Here is a 21,425-nt window from a genome sequence, read left to right on the forward strand (position 1 = left end):
TTCATGTGGCCCTTTCTGTCTCTTGGGCTCGTAATTACCTTGTGTCCTTGGTGTTCTTCATTCTCCTTTGATCCAGCTGGATTGAGACCAATTGATGCATCTTAGATGGCTGCTTGCGAGCGTTTAAGACCCCAGATACCACTCTTCAAAGTGGGATGCAGAATGTTTTCTTAATAGATATTATTATGCCAGTTGACTTAGATGTCCCCTGAGATCATGGTCCCCAAACCCCTGCCCCTGCTACACTGACCTTTGAAGCATTCAGTTTATCCAGGAAACTTCTTTGTTTATGGTTTAGTCCAGTTGTGCTGACCTCCCCTGTATTGTGTGTTGTATTTTCCTTCACCTAAAGTAGTTCTTGGAAACCCTGGTGGTGTAGTAGTTAAGTGCTACGGCTGCTAACCAAAGGGTCAGCGGTTCGAATCTGCCAGGTGCTCCTTGGAAACCCTATGGGGCAGTTCTACTCTGTCCTAAAGGGTCGCTATGAGTCGGAATCGACTCGATGGCACTGGGTTTTTTTTTTGGAAAGGTAGTTCTTATCTACCAATTAATTAGAGAATACCCCTTAAAAATATGGAACACTTCACGAATTTGCATGTCATCCTTGTGCAGGGACCATGCTAATCTTCTCTGTATCATTCCAATTTTAGTATATGTGCTGCCAAAGCGAGCACAAATATTGACTATTTTTAAAGAAAATTATGGAAGTATATTAAGTATTTTTTTGTCCCTAAGATTTAAGATTTGTAAGGTTTAATTTTTAAAAATTAGGAATGAGTATGGAATGCCTTGAGAGGCATTTTTACCAAAAAACGATAAGCAAAAGGAATCTTAATGAGGCTTTTTATTGTATCTCTTGATATAATAATACAATATATTACATTATAAATTAAAATATTTACATATAGCTGTATAAAAAAAAAAAAAACCAATGCCATCGAGTCGATTCCTACTCATAGTGACCCTATAGGACAGAGAAAAACTGCCCCATAGATATCCATATTTATTCGTACACAGCAGGAGAAAGATGTGCAGTCTGCTTCCAAAAAGATTTACAGCCTTGGAAACCCTATGGGTAAGTTCTACTCTGTCCTATAGAGTTCCTATGAGTTGGAACTGACCAGATGGCAAAGATTTTCATTTTAGGCTTCGGTACACACACACATACACACGTGCACACACACACATCTTTGTCTAATGTTGCTAGAAAACCTGGCTTTCCTGGGCTAAATTCTCCCTGGTTGTACACTAAAGATAATTATAAAAGTATATGTCTTAGTCTTAAATCTGGAGTCCATGTCTTAGTGCTTAAATCTGAGGCTACCATACTGTTTTCTTACATGGCTCTCAGTTTTCTGTAATAAATCATTTTCAAATTCTTCTTGGGCCTGAGGATAATATTCATTTACCTTGGTTTTTTTTTTTTTTTTTTTTCTTAGACCTTACGTTTTTGTTGTTGTTTCTTTCTTCCTAATTCTTAAATCAAGGATCCCTAGTGGTGCAGTGGTTAAGCAATCAGCTGCTAATCGAAAGGTCGGCAGTTGGAACCCACCAGCTGCTCCACGGGAGAAAGATGCAGCAGTCTGCTTCCGTAAAGATTACAGTCTTGGAAACCCTAAGGGGCAGTTCTACTCTGTCCTTTAGGATTGTGATGAGTTGGAATGACTCAATGGCAACTGGTATTCTTAAATCAGAGTCATCCAGACTCAGTGTTTGTGATAAGGTATAAATTTTCTCTGACTCTGGTCATGGTCTACCAGGTGTTAACTAAATTGCCTTTTCAGATGAAAGGGTACTTAACATGTATGGATCTCAGCAATAAAACAATAAATAAGTAAAGGCAGTTGATTCTGACTCATAACTGCTGCATGTGTTTCAGAGTACAGCTGTGCTCCATAGGGTTTTCAACGGCTATGATTTTTTGGAAGTAGGTCACCGGAGCTTTTACCGAGGTACCTCTGGATAGATTCAAACTATCAACCTTTTATTAGAAGCTGAATGCTTAACGATTTGTGCCACCCAGTGTTTAATAAAAGTTCATCTGATTCAGTTCTTCTAGACTGAAATGGAACCATATTCCAACCCCATTGCTTGGATCTCTGACATGCCACAGATGAAGAACAAAGAGAATTCTGTACTGTACTTCTTTAGGAGCTCCCGCTCCAGCCCATTTACAGTTCCACACCTGCAGGATGATGCTTTATAGAATATAACTCCCTATGGCCAATCCTCCAGTTGACTTCTTAGAATTGTGTTCTCCATATGGATAGATGTACAAAGATGGATATTTAGGGATTAGGGAAAGTGGGAGAGTGAGTAATAAGAGTGCCTTGATACCTTAAGAAGCAGCGTTTTGACACAATAAGGATGACTTTCCAGTTTTCTGTTAGATGCTAACATGTATTCTCTCTACCTTAGTGCATACAGTGAGGCAGAAATGGGTGTTTCCTACTGCCTTTCAGGAAACAGGACTACTCTATTTCACGGAATAGAGTTGGAGTCGTTGTTAGTAGCTATAGGGTCAATTCTCACTTATGGTGACACCATATGTTACAGAATAGAACTGCTCCATAGGGTTTTCTTGCCTATCATCTTAATAGAAAGGAGCCCTGGTGGCTACAAACTGAAAGATCACCAGCTCAAACCCACCAGCTGTTCTGTGGGAGAAAAGACCTGGGGATCCGTAACTGTAAAGATTGTTGTTGTTGTTAGGTGCCGTAAAGTCGGTTCTGACTTATATCAGCCCTAGGTACAACAGAACAAAACACTGCTTGGTCCTGCCCCATCCTCACAGTCATTGTTATGTTTGAGCCCATTGTTGCAGCCACTGTGTTGCTTCATCTCATCGAGAGTCTTCTTCTATCTCGCTGACCCTCTACTTTACCAAGGATGATGTCCTCCTCCAGGGACTGATCCCTCCTGATAGCATGTCCAAAGTATGTGAGACGTAGTCTTGCCATTCTTGCTTCTAAGGAACGTTCTGGCTGTACTTTTTCCAAGACAGATTTGTTCCTTCTTTTGGCAGTCCACGGTATATTCAATATTCTTCGGCAACACCATAATTCAAAGGCATCAATTCCTCTTTGTTCTTCCTTATTCATTGTCCAGCTTTTGCATGAGTACGAGGTGATTAAAAATACCATGGCTTGGGTCTGCAAAGATTACAGCCTAGAAAACTCTATAGGGCAGTTGTTCCACTGTGTCATGTGATTCGGAATGGACTCGAGGGCACACAACACCACCACAGACCTATCTTCTGCAGTAGGGCTGGAAGGGTTTGAACCTCCAACCTTTAGTTTAGCAGTTGAGTACAAACCGTTTGCACCACCTAGGGATCCTTAAGCTGGAGTAGGCCATTAATTATTTTTCTCATACTCTTCCATTACTGTACTATTCAGTGGAAACCCCTCTCCTAACCACCCCTTACTCAAGCACTATATTCTCTGCTAGTGTTAATTTTCTGTGTTTCTGTGAGTTGGCATATTTTTTTCAGTTTTCATAGATATTTTATTAGGGAGTTTGGAGACATTGAAAGAAGTGTTATTTTGTCAGATGCCTGTTTAGAGTGAAAATCTGGGTCAAAAATTCAGGGTCTTCAAGTAAGAACAAAACTCACACAAAAAAAAATCCCCAGTAATTTAGTCCATTCAGATCTAGAACATTTCAAGCCTCATTTATAATGGAAGAAATGAAAGTAAAAAATAAAATCCTTTAGTCAGATACTTGGGAAATTCTATCTTAATTCGTATAATGATCACAGGGTGAATTACTTCAGAAAAAATACCAAGAAGATACTTCTATCATATAGATTTTGCAAAGTAATTATTTAAGACAATAAGAAAAAATGAAGATATAATGTATCATCAACTATTATTCAAAATTTTATTGTCTTCCATTTAGTTATGGCATAATTTTTACTCTGAAAAATAAAAAAGAAATGCTTACAAAGTTGTTGGCATATCAACTTTGTGAAATCATCCCTGAGGGATTTTCTAAAATGTGAATCTCCCATTAGACACTCCGTAACTATTTTACAGCGTATAACTTACGAGATTAGCATAATAAGTGAAGAAAATACGTAAACAGCCAGTTGGCAAATTAAAAAAAATAATATGATGCTATACCTTCTAAAACTACTGTTTTATTTAACAGAGTGCCATTTATTTGCTATAAAGCATATGGAGTGAAATGTAATTTGGTTCCTTTTAATGTTTATATCTGTTGTGAATTTCTATTTTCTGTGGTGTAATTTCCTTAAAAATTAACAGAAAATGTACTGCTTTTACATATTCAGAACCATTTGGTCTTAATGTGAAAAACTCAACATGGAACCTGACCTGTATAACTGCTGATACTTCACAAGTCTTGCCATGGCTTAGGAATAAGTAATAGAAAGTATTATCCAGATAAAACCCTTCTTACCCAGTCTCTCCATATTCAAAATTTATAAATTGATCATACGATATCAAAAAGTTATAAAAGCCTTCTTGGTAAAATGTGGCATAGAAGAGCCCTAACACCCTAAAATCTCATTCCCATTTTAAAGATAGGGAAATTTAGGCTTAAACCGAAATTTAGGCTTAAAGAAATTAAATAATTTCCCAAGGTCATAGTGCTAATAGGAGGCAGAACCAGGAATGTACAGGATAAATAAGTGAACCAAAAACCCATTGCCATCGAGTCAATTCCGACTAATAGCAACCCTATAGAACAGAGTAGAACTGCCCCTTACGGTTTCCCAGTAGCAGTTGGTAGATTTGAACTGCCAACCTTTTGGTTAGCAACCAAGCTCTCAACCACTCCACCACCAGGGCTCCAAGTAAGTGAAGACATATTAATTTTAAGTATATTATTTTTTTGATTAGTAAAATTTGTTTTTAGAGCAATTTTAGAATTGCAGAAAAATTAAGCAGAAAAGTACAGAGAATTCCCACATACCCTTTCTCCTTCCTGCACATAATTTGTCCTAATAAGATATTGCATTAGTGAGGTACATTTTTTACGATGGATAAGCCAATATTGATACATTATTATTCACTCAAGTCCATACTTGACATTAGCATTCACTCTTTGTGTTGCACAGTTTATGGGTTTTGATGATTGCATAAAATCATGTATCAAAATTGTTTGATGGCCATAAAAATCCTCTGTGCTCCACCTTCATCCCTACTTTCCTCCACCCCGATAACCATTGAAATCTCTATAGTTGTTGTTTTCCCTCCCAGATTGTCATGTAGTTAGAATCGTAAAATATGTATCCTTCCTAGAGTGTTTTTTGTCTTTTTTCTCTCTTAGCAATATGCATTTAAGTATCCTTCAGGTGTTTTCACAGTTTAATAGCTCTTTTTTTTTTTTTTAAATCACTGAGTAATATTCTATTTTATGAAGCTACCAGTTTGTTTATCAGTGGATCTATTGAGTGACATTTTGGTAGCTTTCCAAGATTTTGCTGTTATGAATAAAGTTGCTATGAACATTTGAGTGCAGGTTTTTGTGCGGACTAAGTTTTCATCTCATTTTGGTAAATACCAAGGATCCTTTAGTAAGACTGTTTAGCTTTCTAGGAAACTGCCAGGCTGTCTCCAAAGTGCCTATACCATTATGTGTTCCCAACAGCAATGGTAGCTAGTATTCATGGTCATAAACACTTAGTCAAGAAGTACACATTGTGGCATATACACTGTATATCTCTATATTACATAGTGGAGACTATGTTCATGTAGGTGACTGACTTAGAATGCCTGCACTTCTAAATTTGACTGGTTTCTATTATATTTTCCATAATTTTTTTTTATTCATGCTGCATCAAACTGGAATATTATTAAAGTCTAAACACACTTATTCTTAAATTTGGTATTTGGGAATTGAAGATTAGTTTTATATCTGCATATTAAATATGGAACCAAACATGGAAAATTACTTCTTCTCTAAGACAGACATTCACTCTACTACAGAAATCACTATTGTCACTGGAAGTCACATGGAATTTGTGTTTCCTTTCCAAACACTGAGCCTGTAAAACTCAACTTATAAATTTCAGAAGAATAACTACAAGCTCAACTTTATAACCAAAGACAGGAAAGTATTACTTAATTTCTTTGGAAGTAACTCTCCCAGCACATATTTTTAAAATCAATGCAATGACTATTCTTAGAGCAATAGCTCACACTCGGTTGGTCCTGAAGCATTTACAATTTGAGTCTATTGAATGCAAAATTGAAAACCCCTTCATATAATGAAACAAATCTCTGTGGGACTGCTCATCACCTCTCTCAGTGCTCATCTTGACTCAGCTGAGCTTGTGTATAAACTCACGGTAAGATGAGAAATGAGCCCAGTGCTCTTACTAAAGTAGAATCATTAATCCTTCAAAAGTTGACAGCATTTCTCAAGAAACAGCAACATAGTACTGTACCTATAATTATGAAGAGATAGTATGTTTTAGAGGATCTGGTTGCTTATGACACATCCAACTCAAGTAAAAAATAAGGAAAAAGCACCTAATTGAAGATATATGGTCTGACAATGTGTTGCCTGGAATTCAGAAGAAATTGCATGGATTGATTATAATGGCAAGTTTCATTAAAAGCATAGGTCTCTGGAGAACATCTGGTCTTCTTTCCAAAAGGCAGACATCATCTAGCTCACTCAATAATCCTTTACTGTGTCCCCACTCTGTAAATGAAGAAATTCCAAACAGATCTGGTTTAACAGTATCTTCTCAATACCCCACAGCCAATAAAAATTTTGAAACTACTTGTACAATGGAGGGTATTGTATTATTTCCATTTTTCGGTATTTATTGGTGGGCATTTTCGTGTATTTTTAAATGGAATAGTAATTGGAGTGTGTTTCTACTCATTTCAAGTGTACATTTGCTGTAAGGTAGACTTCATGGTTTTCATTAAAAATTTTAAGTGCATGTCCTACAAATTATCTGTGCCAATTCCATTCCTTCCAAATACCTGGAGGATCCATGGGCTTGATCATTTTTTGGAACCTCTAAGTAATTATATGCAACTTGAAGAGGATTATTCCATAGGTCCTAAATGACATTATCTTCTTAGAGAAGCACTATAGGATGTATTTAAGAATGTGTGGGCATTTTCAGAAGGGGTCCTAGTGGTGCAGTGGTTAAGTGTTTAGCTGGTAACTGAAACAGAGAAAGAAATAGCAATCTAATTCTGTAAAGATCACAAACTTGGAAACCCTGTGAGGCAGTTCTACTTTGTCCTATAATGTTGCTGTGAGTTGGAACGGAATCAACTTGATGGCAAGGATTTGAATGAGTTTTTGGGTGAATACTGGAGCCAGTCTTTTTAAATTCAATCCTGAATCTACCACTTGCTAACTGTGTGACTTGGGGCAAGTTACTTACCTCTCTGTGCCTCAGTGTCTTTGTCTATAAAGTGGTGGTCATAATAGTGCCTAACTCAAGTCGTTTTGAGGATCAACTGAGTAAATACACAGAAAGCATTTAGAAAAATGACTGGCACATAAAGTGCTCAATAAATATGAGTTTTTAGTATTATCAGCCCTACCTTCCCAAGATAAATCAGTAACTTTGAATAAAAGGAAGGTAGATTTTAAGGTCAGAGCCAATTGAGAGGTGCTCGACCAGTTCTCCCAAGCAGTCTCAGTTTGACCTAGTTTAGAGATTCTGTAGGTACTCAAGAGAAATCTCCCAGGCTGCCTTAGTTTCTAAGGGTTGCCATAACAAAATACCACAAGGTAGGTGGCTTTAAAGAACAGAAATTTATTTTCTCACTGTTCTGGAGGCTAGATGTCTGAATTCAGGGTATCAGCGGGGCTTTGTTCTTAGTGTCTCTGTCTCTCTCTGTCTCTGCCTGCCTCTCTCTCTCTGGCCTCTAGGGAGAAATCCTTACGTATCTCTTTTGGTTTCTATAGCCCTGGTATTTCTTGGCAGTTTTGGGGCTTGTAGAGGGATCCTCATATATTGTCTTCTCCCCGTATGTGACTCTATTTCTGTGTCTGTCTTTCTCTTTATATAATGCCACTCAGAAAAGTTTAGGATTAAGACCTGCCCTATTCCAGTATGACCTCCTTAACTGAATTAACTGATAACATCTGCAAAAGAAGGTCACTTTCACAGGTATAGGGGTTAGGACCTAAACATATATATTGTGGTAGACATAATTCAATCCATAATACAGGTATCTTTGTGATAGCTTTCCTTTTCAATTCACCATTTTCCTTTTCTCAAAAACATCCTCAGATGGTACTCCATCATTCTGCCCATTTGCCTACCGAATGTGCCTCATACTAATCGTTTAACTCCAAGTTGCTCTAGGCATTAGAACCCTTGAGAGTTAACTCCTTTATGGATTCCTTCCTGAGTGTTGCATGGAACAAACTATACAGTAAAGAAATTCGTTGTTCATTGAATTTTAAAGCCAGCAAAAAATTTACTTAATCTCAAACTATTTAGTTAAGACGTTATCGGTCATATTCAATGTGCTTGATCTCAAACTCTTCAGAAATAAAACTGAGAAAAACTGCAAACCAGTCTGGTTAATTTAGAATATTCAAAAGGCATGGTTTTATAAGAAAATGCAGTATGTTACCAATTAAAATACAGCTCAAATACTGTAGGTAATTCTAATAGATAGAAAAACTCGTTAATAAAATTTTTGCTGCCAAGATTAACTTCATCTCACTATTCAAATTCTGTGACATGGAATTATAATTTAAGGTTCCAGAGAGTTAAAAAAAAAAAAAAAGAGATCTTCAGAGTTGCTGAACATTACAGTATCAAATACGTGGAAGGAAACTTGAGAAGTTATTTCAGGCCAAACTTAAAATGTCCCAGACATATGAAAATATACATGAACCTTAACTGTTTAAGAAGCTCTATATCTCCACAGCTGGAGTAAGAGAATTGTAGCTCCATTAAACAATGGTTCTTGATGTTTTATAGGCTCTCCTAACTGCCCACAAAACTAGCAAGCTAAAATTTATCTCTTTGGAGTTTTTCCCCATAGGCCATTCAATATTTCATCGCTTTCATGCAGATTAGCTCTCAGGGTGTATGACATTGGATGTAGGATTGATTCAATTCTATGGAATTTCTGCAAAATGCATTCTGTTTTTCCTGTAGTCCACTTGGGAACAGAGGCACAGAAGTTTCTTGGACAGGAGAATAGAAAAAGATTGAGTATCCCGAAGAGCAATATATTAGCCATGAAGAAAGAGTTGTCCAAGATGAAATATTTTTATTTCATAAAGGATACTAAATATAGTTGATGTTTGAAGATTTGCTACTAGGTTGTAACAGGTTCTTTTTATTCCCCCTCCAGTTTAATTAGTTTAGAGTGATAAGAAGGAATCCCAAAAAGACGGCCGTGAAGATTTGTTATTTTAATTAGCCAAGTGTATAAACAGGAAAACCATCATCTAACATGAAAAAAACTGAAGGCAACTTATAAAGTATCAAGAAGAGATAAGACCATCTCACCAACAACACTAGGCTAAATTAAGAGTTTTATGGGCTAATGCAGACTCATAAAACAGCTGAAATGTTCTCTGCCTTTGTACATGAGAAAAATACTTTGCAGTTCTCAGATAGTGGTATCCCTGCAAAGCAAAGTACCACATCGACCCTATGCTCAAGCTATAAACACTTGAATAACTTCCAGTGGTAAGGAGAAACACCATGGCAACTGCCCAACATGTGTGCATTGTATATGCCAATTTATGAGTGGTATATAACACAAACACCATTTTAAAAGGAGTGGAATAGAAGCAGAATGTATTTTGATATTAACTAGCCAAAGCATTTAGGAAGAACTTGGTGTTCCTAATGGCAGAGAATGTCAAATAGTGCACATAATTTAGACGGAGATTTTATGTGCATATTGTAGATTGATTATCATAGAGTTTTTTTTTTTTTTTTTAATATTTGGACCAGATTCCCTTTGGCTCAGATGTTTTAAGTGCTTTGTGTGCATGGTTTTTGTATTAACACTGCGCTATGTCTGTTTTGTGATCTGTTATTAGTATTATCAGTTGGAACTCGGGCAAACTTTTATATCAAATGGAGGCGAGAAATGAAAATCGTCACCATCTTTTAACTGTTAACCCAGGCCTGAGATAGCCTGCATCTGCATCTGCTCTGCATTTCTAGAGATAGCTGTTTTTCTACCTTCGCTTCCTAATTACACCTTCTGGGAGACAAGAATTTGTACCATTTTGCCCTTCATTTGCATCATCACAGTAACTCTAGCCTTCATGTCCCTTTGCCTGATAAGTTGCAGGGTTTTTTGGTTTCTGCACACTGATTATTCAGCCAGGCTCACCTCTCCTTGGAAGGCTCCAAGGACATTGCTATTCTTCCTTCCGGCTTACAACACACACTTGAAAAGACCCGTCTTGCCTTCCCTCCTGCTCAAACAGTGGTGCATGACATCCTATCAGCCCAGTTTCACCTTTCTGAAGGCTGAAGTGTGCCTACATCTGGGCTAAATGCACAGATGTCTTGTTGAAGTCCGAATACATCTTTACATTCACTTGAGAATTAACCCTTAAGAAGCAAGCCTTGCAGCTTACAGGCAAGTCTGGCTTTCTGAGTGGATTCATTATTTTCAATTCAAAGTCAAAAGAAGTAGTAAGAATTTCAGTGTCTGTCCTAGAGCTATATGATTGTGATTTCTCAGTATAAGTATGACTAGGGTATTTAATCAACTACATGTTTGAAGTTTCCCATAGATCATAAAATGATGCTTAGCCTAGACTGTATTTCTTTTTAGCTTACAAGTTCTTGGGTAAAGGTTAGATGAGACTGCTGTAAAACTACCACAGAACTAACTGTAATTCTGCAGAAATCAGGTTAATGCAGTGCAAAATGGAGTCTTTGGGGACTGTCAACTAATTATCTGAAAATTTACATAATGCAAATAGTTGAATTGGATGATTTAACCGAAAATTTAGTTCACTATGGTTGTATATACCAATCTGAGTGACTAATTTAACTCAAAGCAAAATGTCCACTAAAGCCACATAAAATCCAATTCCCTATGGGTGTTTTAATTTGATCAGAGAAGTTTTCATACAGTTTGTTTCTTTTAAGTTGGAGAGTAATTTTTCCAAGCCAACTCTACTTAATCAAAATGATTTTCTTACTCTGTATTATTGATTATAAATGAGGACACTGATGGGATTTGATCTACGCTCAAACAGTCATGAAATGTTTACCTTGAAGATGTCCCGCAGTTGATCAGAATTGATTGGGAGAGAATAGAAAGAACTTATTCTGTCTAAGAATTAAACAGATATCCATGCAAATATCCAATGAGATTATAATGCAATGATTTCATCGTATGTCCGTTTATACTTCTTTCTAGTATATACTAACCTAGCATCCTTGTGAGGTAAACATATGTATTAAGTACACTACAATCAAATGCATTGTGATGATCTGTAATTATGACAAACACAAAAATTACCATTCATGGGCATATTTCTTAGAGGTGTTACTGAGATTAAGCAAACAGAAAATAATAGCAAGGAAAAAAGTGATTGCCTGAAGCTAACAAACTGAGAACAGTTTAGGTGTTTGAAGAGAATATTGAAACCCAAATAAACCCTTTCTTCTTTGTGCTATGTATCATCTTTCCTTAAGCTGTTTTTGTTTTGGGGGGATTTTTTTTTTAATTTTTATTGTGCTTTATGTGAAAGTTTACAAATCAAGTCAGTCTCTCATACAAAAATTTATATACACCTTGCTATATACTCCTAGGCGCTCTCCCCCTAATGAGACAGCACACTCCTTCCCTCCACTCTCTATTTTTGTGTCCATTTAGCCAGCTTCTGACCCCCTCTGCCCTCTGATCTCTCCTCCAGACAGGAGCTGCCCACATAGTCTCATGTGTCTACTTGATCCAAGAAGCTCACTCCTCACCGGTATCATTTTCTATCCCATAGTCCAGTCCAATCCCTGTCTGAAGAGTTGGCTTTGGTAATGGTTCCTGTCTTGGGCTAACAGAAGGTCTGGGGATGATAACCTCCGGGGTCCTTCTAGTCTCCGTCAGACCATTAAGTGTGGTATTTTTACAAAAATTTGAGGTCTGCATCCCACAGCTCTCCTGCTCCCTCAGGGCTTCTCTTTTGTGTACCCTGTCAGGGCAGTCGGCGGTTGTAGCCAGGCACCATTTAGTTCTTTTGGTCGCAGGCTGATGTAGTCTCTGGTTTATGTGGACCTTTCTGTCTCTCGGGCTCATAGTTACTTTGAGTCTTTGGTGTACTTCATTCTCCTTTGTTCCAGGTGGGTTGAGACCAATTGATGCATCTTAGATGGCCGCTTGCTAGCGTTTAAGACCCCAGATGCCACTCTCCAAAGTGGGATGCAGAAAGCTTTCTTAATAGATTTTATTATGCCAATTGACTTAGGATGTCCCCTGGAACCATGGTCCCATCCTTAAGCTATTTTATTGTAGGTCCTTTTCTGAACATTTGGGCTTAACATACACTCTTCCTTTCATCAGTTCTTTTAGTTCTTTGCCATATCTCAATTTCCTATAGGATGAGTCATCATTTTAATTGTGTATTTTTAGAATCTCACATAGATTATAAGCTCCTTAAACACAGGAACAGAGAACTAGGTAGATATAGAGAAAGACATTCTATTAACCTCCCGATGGTAAATTTTTATGTGTACTTTCTGCACTCTACCCCACAGAAATCAACCGTACATGGAGCCTGGTTTGAGTTTGTCCCAGAGTTTTAGGGAAAGCTCTGGAAAATCATCAGGTTTGGGCGAAGCGTGGCTAATTCCAGGTTCATGGAAACCTTTAGGAAACTACCAAAGGCTAAAATCCAGACATGAGAAGATGTGTTGAACCGAAGACTCTGTATGCTCTTTGGGAAGTCAAAAATGTTAGTAAAGATGTAACTACATATTTGAAGTTGGCACACATCCCAGGATGAGAGAAATTTTATACCTTTATTTTTCTACCAACTGAAACACTGTATTTGAGAAGCATTGGTTACTGAATGTTAATAGGGGGATGGTTAAATAAATCTTGCTATGTAATTACAATAGGATGCTACATAGAATTTAAAAAATTGAGATTATTGGATGTACACTGAGATGGAATCATATCCATGATATATTTATTATTAAGCAAAAAACATACAGTTGCATATATTATATGATCCCATTTTTGTTAAAGACATACACATACAATTGTTATGATATGGGAAGTAAAGAAACATATGATGGCACTAAGAATCAAGATGGGTGGGTGGGGGCGGTTAGTCAGGTACAGCTTCCCAGAGCAAGGCACACCTAAAGAAAGGGTAGGAGTTAAATTGATGAAGGTAAGGCAAGGAAGGAAGAGTATTCCAGGAAGAGAGAAAATGTAAAAAAGTACTTGAGTATCTGAGAAATCAAAGGAAGTTCAGAATGTGAGTTATAGAGTACAAGTGGACAGTGTAAGAGATAAGCCTAAACAGAAGCCAGATGGTGGAGCAACAAATAACTGGTAGCTGCCGAGTCGATTCTGACTCATAGTGACAGAGTAGAACTGCCCTGTAGGTTTCCAAGGCAGTAATCTTTACGGAAGCAGACTGCCACATCTTTCTCCCTTAGAGTAGCTGGTGGGTTCAAACTGCTGACCATTTGGTTAGCAGTTGAGTGCTTAACCACTGCAATACCAGGCTCCTGTAACAACATATAAGTCTTACTAATGAATTTGGTTTTATCCTTAGGACCTCAGAAGGATGTTTTAATAAATGAGTGACATAATCAGATATAAGTCACAAATATCACTGTTCCTACCATGTAGAGAATACATTGGAGAAAAGTAAGAGTGGAAAAATGGAGAACTCTTTGAAGAAGTTGTAGTAATCTAGGGAAGAGGCAAATGATGAATAAGGAAGACCAAAGAAGAATTGATCCCTTTGAATTACGGTGTCAGCGAATAATATTTAATAGTCCACGGAGAACAAACAAATCTGTCTTGGAAGTACAGGCAGAATGCTCCTTAGAAGCAAGGACATGTACACTGGACATGTTATCAGGAGGGACCAATCCCTGGAGAAGGACATCATGCTTAGTAAAGCAGAGGGTCAGGGAAAAAGAGGAAGACCTTCAACGAGATGGATTGATACAGCAGCTGCAACAATGTTCTCAAACATAATGGTAACTATGAGGTTGGTGCAGGATCGAGCAGTGTTTTGTTCTGTTGTACATAAGGTTGCCATGAGTCAACACTGATCTGATGGCACCTAACAACAACAACAACTGGGAGGAGATAGCTCTGGCTTAAAGTATTAGCAGTGGTGTTAAAGAGAATTTCTTGAATTAATGAACTGTTTAAGGAGATAGAACCACAAGCCATTCACTGAAATAAGGAACTTAGAAGGAAATGTGTTTAGGAGATCTAAGGAATGCATTGGGTACACTGAGCTTGAGGTACTTATATGCTATCCACATGGAGACGGGCAATGGACAAATGGAAAGGTGAGTGTGAGATTCAGGAAAGAGATCTGAACTGGGCATACTCATTTGAGATCATCAGCATGTGAACTGGGATATGAACCTGAGCCCACACAGGAAGACTGAGAAGAACCTAAGGTAGATTACTGATGAATATGAACCTTTGAGGGTCTGTAAGAAGAAAACTACTGAAGGAGAATGGAAGGTGGAAGGAAAACCAGGAGGTTTTAAGCGATAGAGCCAAAATAAATGAACACTTTAATAATCTTTGGTAATTACCCCTGGCCAATCATGGAACAGCATGCCTTATGAGGCAGTTCTCTAATTATGGAAAGCCTCAAGTGAGACCCTATACCCAGGGGTGGATTATCCAATAAGCAAGGTGTGATGGTTAAGGTTGCATGTCAACTTGGCGGGGCCATGATTCTCAGTAGTTTGATAGTCGTTATAATGTTGTAATCACTTCCATGATAAGATTTGATATTGTGATCACCTCCATGATGAGATCTGCTGTGAGTAGCCAATCAGTTGAAAGGGAGTTTCCTTGGGTGTGTGGACTGCATTGAATACAAGTGGATATTCTGGCAAGGCTTGTGAGCTTTTGCTCGTTCTGGATCCTGTAGCTTGCTCCTGTTCATCTAACCCCTGGTTCTTGGGACTTACCTGCAGTTTTGCCTGCCAGTCTTGAAATTCATCAGCCTTCGCAGCCTGTGGGCAAGAGCCCTACTCCCTGATTTGCTGATCTTGGGTTAGCCAGCCCCTGTGGCTACATGAATCGGAAGCCTCTATTCTGACCCACAGGCTTGGGACATTCCAGCCTCTACAACTGCATGAGCCTTTCCTTGATATAAATCTCTCCCTGTATACACATATTTATATACTTTACTGGTTTTGCTTCTCTAGAAAACCCAGCCTAAGACACAAGGTAAGCACAGGCTTACTTGTGCTTACTTACTAATCTGTAGTGAACAATTTCACATTTTTTTTTTTTAACCACATCAAAGATTCTAGTATGGCTAGTATCTGTTTCTCTCCCAACCCCACAGCACCTTCCGACAAAATCAAAGCCTCTTTTCAAATTGACAATCCCTGACAAGGGCAGATTACTCAGTAAGCAAAGTAAGCAGGGGTTTACTTGTGTTTACTAATCTTTAGTGAACAATTCCACATGGGTTTCACCATACCACATCAGAGTGAAACCCATGTGAAATTATTCACTACAGATTAGTAATTAAGCACAAGTAAACCATGCTTACCTTGTTTATTGGATAATCTACCCCTGCCTATACCTGATCTTCTGTAATATCATAGAACTCACTGCTGTTGAGTCAATTCTGCCTCTTAGTGACCCTGTAGGACAGAGTAGAATTGTCCCATAGGGTGTTCAAGGCTGCAATCTTTGTAGAAGTGGACTGCCACATCTTTCTCCCTCATAGGGGCTGGTGGGTTTGAATCATCAGACTTTCAGTTAGTAGCTGAGTACTTAACCACTGTACCACCAGAAGTATTTCCTGTATTGAGCAGCAGTTTAGGCTTAATGACCTCAAAGGGACTTTTTTTTTTTTGCTTGTATGTTTTTTATTGAAACACTATAAAACTAAATCACTATGTTTATGGGAGTGAAAGTTCCCTATTGCCTTTTTCTAATCAACTCACTTGAAAAATTTACAAAGGTCAGGTATCAGGTAAATGGTGCATCTCACTATGGTCTCTTTATGTGAACTCAGGTTATTCACACAATCATTAGGCAGGTGAATATAAAAACCCATTCACACAAACTGTTCCCATTTCTGGCATAAATGGAAGCCTATTTTTGCTTGTGTGGTCTAATCCACTGCATGTCACTCTCACCTTCCATGATTCTCTGACCCGTTCTTTTCTTCATTAATTTGGATCCGAATATTTGCTCCCATCACCTAATGATTGTTGGATATTCTTTCCTGACTCAACTCTGGTTCTTCTTCTTGAATACAGTCTCTTTTGTTTACTTATCTATTAGTTTGGATGACACTAACTGCTATAAAATGTGAACTTCTGTTAAGGGTGATGAAAACACTCTTTGGTGTTTTGGAAAGGGCTGGTAGTGATGGTTGTACCACATGATGAAATATAATTAATGTCACTGAATTTGGTACATGTAAAAAATGTTGAAATGGAAAATATTGTTATATCTATATGTACCACAATGAAAACAAAGAAGCAAACTTCCAAACTTTTAGAGACTTAACCCAAAATAAATTTATCACTAATTTACATAATAGTCTATGTGTTTCTGTCTTGGAGAAAGTACGACCAGAATGCTCCTTAGAAGCTAGGATGGCAAGACTACGTCTCACATACTTTGGACATGTTATCAGTCCCTGGAGAAGGACATCATGCTTGGTAAAGTAGAGGGTCATTGAAAAAGAGAAAGACCCTCAAGGAGGGTCTTTCTCTTTTTCAATGACCCTCTACTTTACCAAGTAGAGGGTCAACAATGAACTCAAGCATAACAATGATTATGAGGATGGCACAGGACGGGGCAGTGTTTCATTCTGTTGTGCAGAGGGTTGCTCTGAGTCGGAATGGACTCAATGACACCTAACAACAACAACAACATGTGTTTCTGGGTATCAAGTGGCTTACCTTACATAGTGATATACTGGCTTAACCTCTTTCCATCCTGTGGTTCTGTCATCCACTAGGGACTTAGAGTTCTCTGCAGCCCACTATCAGGAAGCAAAAAAGAACAACTCCACCTTATAGAAGGAGGAACATGAAATTTGCTGCACAGTTAAGTGGATTTTCCATTTAAGTCCCCACCAGCTAATATATACACATTTATAAACTAATGCCCATCACCGGTGGAGGTCTCCTGGGGCATTAATTCTCTATGACTTCCAGCCTACCATGTGGGTGAGCACAGAGGGCTTCGTCCTCAGGCCAAGAAATGTAGATGCTGGCAGCCGAAAAACAAGGCCAGCATGCATGAAAATGGTATGTTTTGATGGGATACAGCTTTCCTTCCGTTGTTATTTCAGGGCATAATGCTCCTTGCATTGTTTGGCATAAATATCCTGCAATGTTTGGAGTCCTCTACACCCAAGCAGTGGAAAAGGAAAGAGAGTATGGAGAAGGAACATTCATTTGATTCAAACGGATCCACATCTTTTTGCTCATATCCCATTGCCAAACACTAGTCACATGGTAACCACTTATGAACAATCCAAAACATAACTAAACCTGTTGTGTCCAGTCGACTCCAACTCAGACTCATGCTGACCCCATGAGTTACAGAGTAGAACTTCTCCATAAGGTTTTCTTCCCACAGTGCTACTGGGTGGATTCTTACTGCCAACCTTTAGGCTAGTAATTCAGCACAGACCATTTGTACCACTCGGGAACTTTTACAAACAATAGGGGCTGGGAAATATAGCCTGTGCCTGGGCAATTGCTTTCCAGCAACAACTCAGTGCTATGGAACTCCAAGCTTTGAGGACAGCAAACTTGAACTCAGTGCATAGTGATGTTTGATGTAATTAGGACTCTTTCATAGAAGAAATTGAAATAGCTAAGCAAATATATTTTTTAAAGTTGTGTGAATGAACATTGCTCTGCATACTTATTCTAAACCTTGAAGCAGAATATTACACACAGAACTGAATTTCCTTATGTGGAAACTGTAAAATTGCTATTTACAAGTCATGTTCATTTTTATACCAGAAACCTGCCAGTGGTGCACCCAAAATTCATTTGTAGCTACTATTTATAGCAGTTTCAGCACTGAAGTTTTTTATGTAAAAATAGCAAAGTAGAGCTATTGGTATAATAGCAGCTAACATATTTATTCATTCAAATGTGAGTGTTTATTTGCTCCTTGTAGAAAAATATATTAGGGCATATATTTGACATTGGTAGAAGAGAACTGTCAGGAGGCCTGGGAGAAAGGTTGAGGTCAAATATCTAGATGAAAACTGAAGGAACATATTAACCAATATTTAGACTCTTTCTGAATATTTGAATATTAGGCATTATATGAAAAAAAGTAAAGAGCTTTACATGCTCGGGGCCAGAATTTCCTTCTAACTATAATTTTCAATAGAACTGATCAATGAGCCAAGATGTAGTTAAGAAATGGCCCACTCTGCATAACCCATAAGCACTGTATATACAGATCTAGGCAAGCAATTCTTCAAATGCTCTGGGTAAAGTGCTTAAGAAATGTCCACATACATAACTGGTGAGCAAATTCTACATAATTTTTCTTTCTTATCTGAATGATATACTTCTTAAGGAAACTATATTTTACAGTTAGAAATAGAGTTAAGTGTTACACCTGGTTTCAGTTCCAAAATGCAAAGAGATTGGAAGTAGTGACTGTCACCCTTACAAAAAGGAAAAGCTAGACAAACTGAAAGTCAATGACTTTATTGGGTCCATCAGAAAACTGAGGTCCTTGGGCAAGCTGCCACCACAAAATCTACAGCAAAAGGTGAATCCAGAGAGACAGAGCAACTGAGATCAGCTTATCTTGGACAGAAGGCACTGGAGACATAAACTAGAAGAAACAAATGAATTACTGCAGACTGAGTGTAGACTAATTAGACTAATATGGGAGTAAGAAACTATGGGGGTCATAGTTTTTGAGAAAGGATCCCACACATTTCTAGGCCTTCTCTCTGGGAATACCACCAGGTTATCTCAAGAAGGATGGGAGAAAGAGTCCCTCTTGGCACTGGCATGAGGAGGCAAGGGTAATCATTGTGAATTAGGTCTACAGCCTACTGAGTAACAAGGGCTGCTGCTCAGCAGCAAGGACTTCTCCAGAGCACAATTCTGAAAACGTATCCCAGCTGAAGAAAGAAAATTCCTTCCCACTCCAACACCCTCTAGCTTTTCTGTCTCATTGAAGGAGAAAAAAAAAAAAAAAAAAAAACTTATAGTAAACTAGGTATAGGGCTTCAAAGAAATAGATCAGGGACCCTGATGCCAGAAAAGGAAGTAGGGGAAAGAAGGGGAAAAACTACACAAGGAGAAGAGGACAGAAACACTTCTGAAGATCACATCCTGAAGACACAGGCTGACTAAAACACTGAAATGTAATCAGATTATAGATGCTCCCGCATATCTAACCACTATGTCAACTATGCTTCAGTTAAAAAACAGTGGATTGCAGCAGAAAAAGCAGCAAGACATGGACTGTCTCCAATAAGCCAAAAAGCAGTACATAAGAAATCCCCAAAGCCAACATGGAAGACAAAAACAAAATCACTAGAAGAATTTGAAGCACTGGCACCTATAGCTACAACAAACAATAAACACAACCCAACTCCTAGCCAGACTAAAATAAATTTTCTCAGGAAAGACCTATTTGCCTCAGTCCCTATTTCCCAATACAGGTTCAAATTAAAAAATATATATATGTGTGTGTGTGTGTGTGTGTCCCACGTGCCTGTCAGTTTGTTGTGCTATCGGGGCTTGCTTGTTGCTGTGATGCTGGAAACTATGCCACCAGTATTCAAACAATAGGTGGGTCACCCATGGTGGACAGATTTTAGCTGAGCTTGCAGGCTAAGACAGACTAGGAAGAAGGAGCCAACAGTCTACTTCTGAAAAGAATTAGCCAGTGAAAACCTTATGAATAGCAGGGGAACACTGTCTGATACAGTGCCAGAGGATAATCCCCTCAGGTTGGAAGGGCACTCAAAAGATAGGGGGAAGAGCTGCCTCTTCAAAGTAGAGTCGACTCTAGTGAGGTGATGGAGTCAAGCTTTCAGAACCTTCATTTGCTAATGTGGCATGTCTCAAAATGAGAAGAAACAGCAGCAAACATCTATTAATAATTGTAACATGGAATGTACGAAGTATGAATCTAGGAAAATTGGAAATCATCAAAAATGAAATGAACACATAGACTTTGATATCCTAGTCATTAGTGAGCTGAAATGAACTGGTATTGGCCATTTTGAATTGGACAATCATATGGTCTACTATGGTAGGAATGACAAATTGAAGAGTAATGGCATTTCATTCATCAACAAAAAGAACATTTCAAAATCTATTGTGAAGCACAACACTGTCAGTAATAGGACAATATCCATAGGCCTACAAGGAAGACCAGTTAATACAACTATTGTTCAAATTTACGCACCAACCACTAAGGCCAAAGATGAAGAAATTGAAGATTTTTACCAGCTCCTACAGTCTGAAATTGATGGAACATGCAATCAGGATGCTTTGTTAATTACTGGTGATTGGAATGTGAAAGTTGGGAACAAAGAAGGATCAGTAGTTGGAACATATGGCCTTGGTGATAGAAATGATGCCAGAGATCACATGATAGAATTTTGCAAGACCAATGACTTCTTCATTGTAGATACCTTTTATCACTAACATAAATAGCGAATATACCCATGGACCTCACCAGATGGAATACACAGGAACCAAATCACCTACATCGGTGGAAAGAGATGATAGAAAAGCTCAATATCATCCATCAGAGAAAGGCCAGGCAGGGGCTGGCTGTGGAACAGACCATCAATTGCTCATATGCAAGTTCAAGCTGAAACTGAAAATTGGAACAAGTCCCTGAGAGCCAAAGAACAACCTTGAGTATATCTCACCTGAATTTAGAGACCATCTCAAGAATAGATTTGACGCATTGAACAATAATGACCAAAGATCAGATGAGTTGTAGAGTGACATCAAGGACATCATATATGAAGAAAGCAAGAGGTCATTAAAAAGACAGGAAAGAAGGCAAGATCAAAACGGATGTTAGAAAAGACTCTGAAACTTGCTCTTAAAAGTCGATAAGCTAAAGCAAAAAAAAAAAATGATGAAGTAAAAGAGCTGAACAGAAGATTTCAAAGGGCTGCTTGAGAAGAAAAGTATTATAATGACCTGTGCAAAGAGTTGGAGATAGAAATCCAAAAGGGAAGAACACACTCAGCATTTCTCAAGCTGGAAGAACTGAAAAAAAATTCAAACC

At 38.2% G+C, this 21,425-nt stretch overlaps 1 non-coding gene across 1 annotated transcript; it reads right to left on the reverse strand.

Moving 5' to 3' along the window:
• Nucleotides 1-567: 567 nt before the first annotated feature.
• On the reverse strand, nt 568-674 carry LOC111750405 (U6 spliceosomal RNA). The gene has a single exon (XR_002785536.1). It is a non-coding gene; the product is annotated as a U6 spliceosomal RNA (small nuclear RNA).
• Nucleotides 675-21,425: the final 20,751 nt, after the last annotated feature.

The sequence above is a fragment of the Loxodonta africana genome, chromosome 1 (genome assembly GCF_030014295.1).
Source record: "Loxodonta africana isolate mLoxAfr1 chromosome 1, mLoxAfr1.hap2, whole genome shotgun sequence".
Lineage (NCBI taxonomy): Eukaryota > Metazoa > Chordata > Mammalia > Proboscidea > Elephantidae > Loxodonta > Loxodonta africana.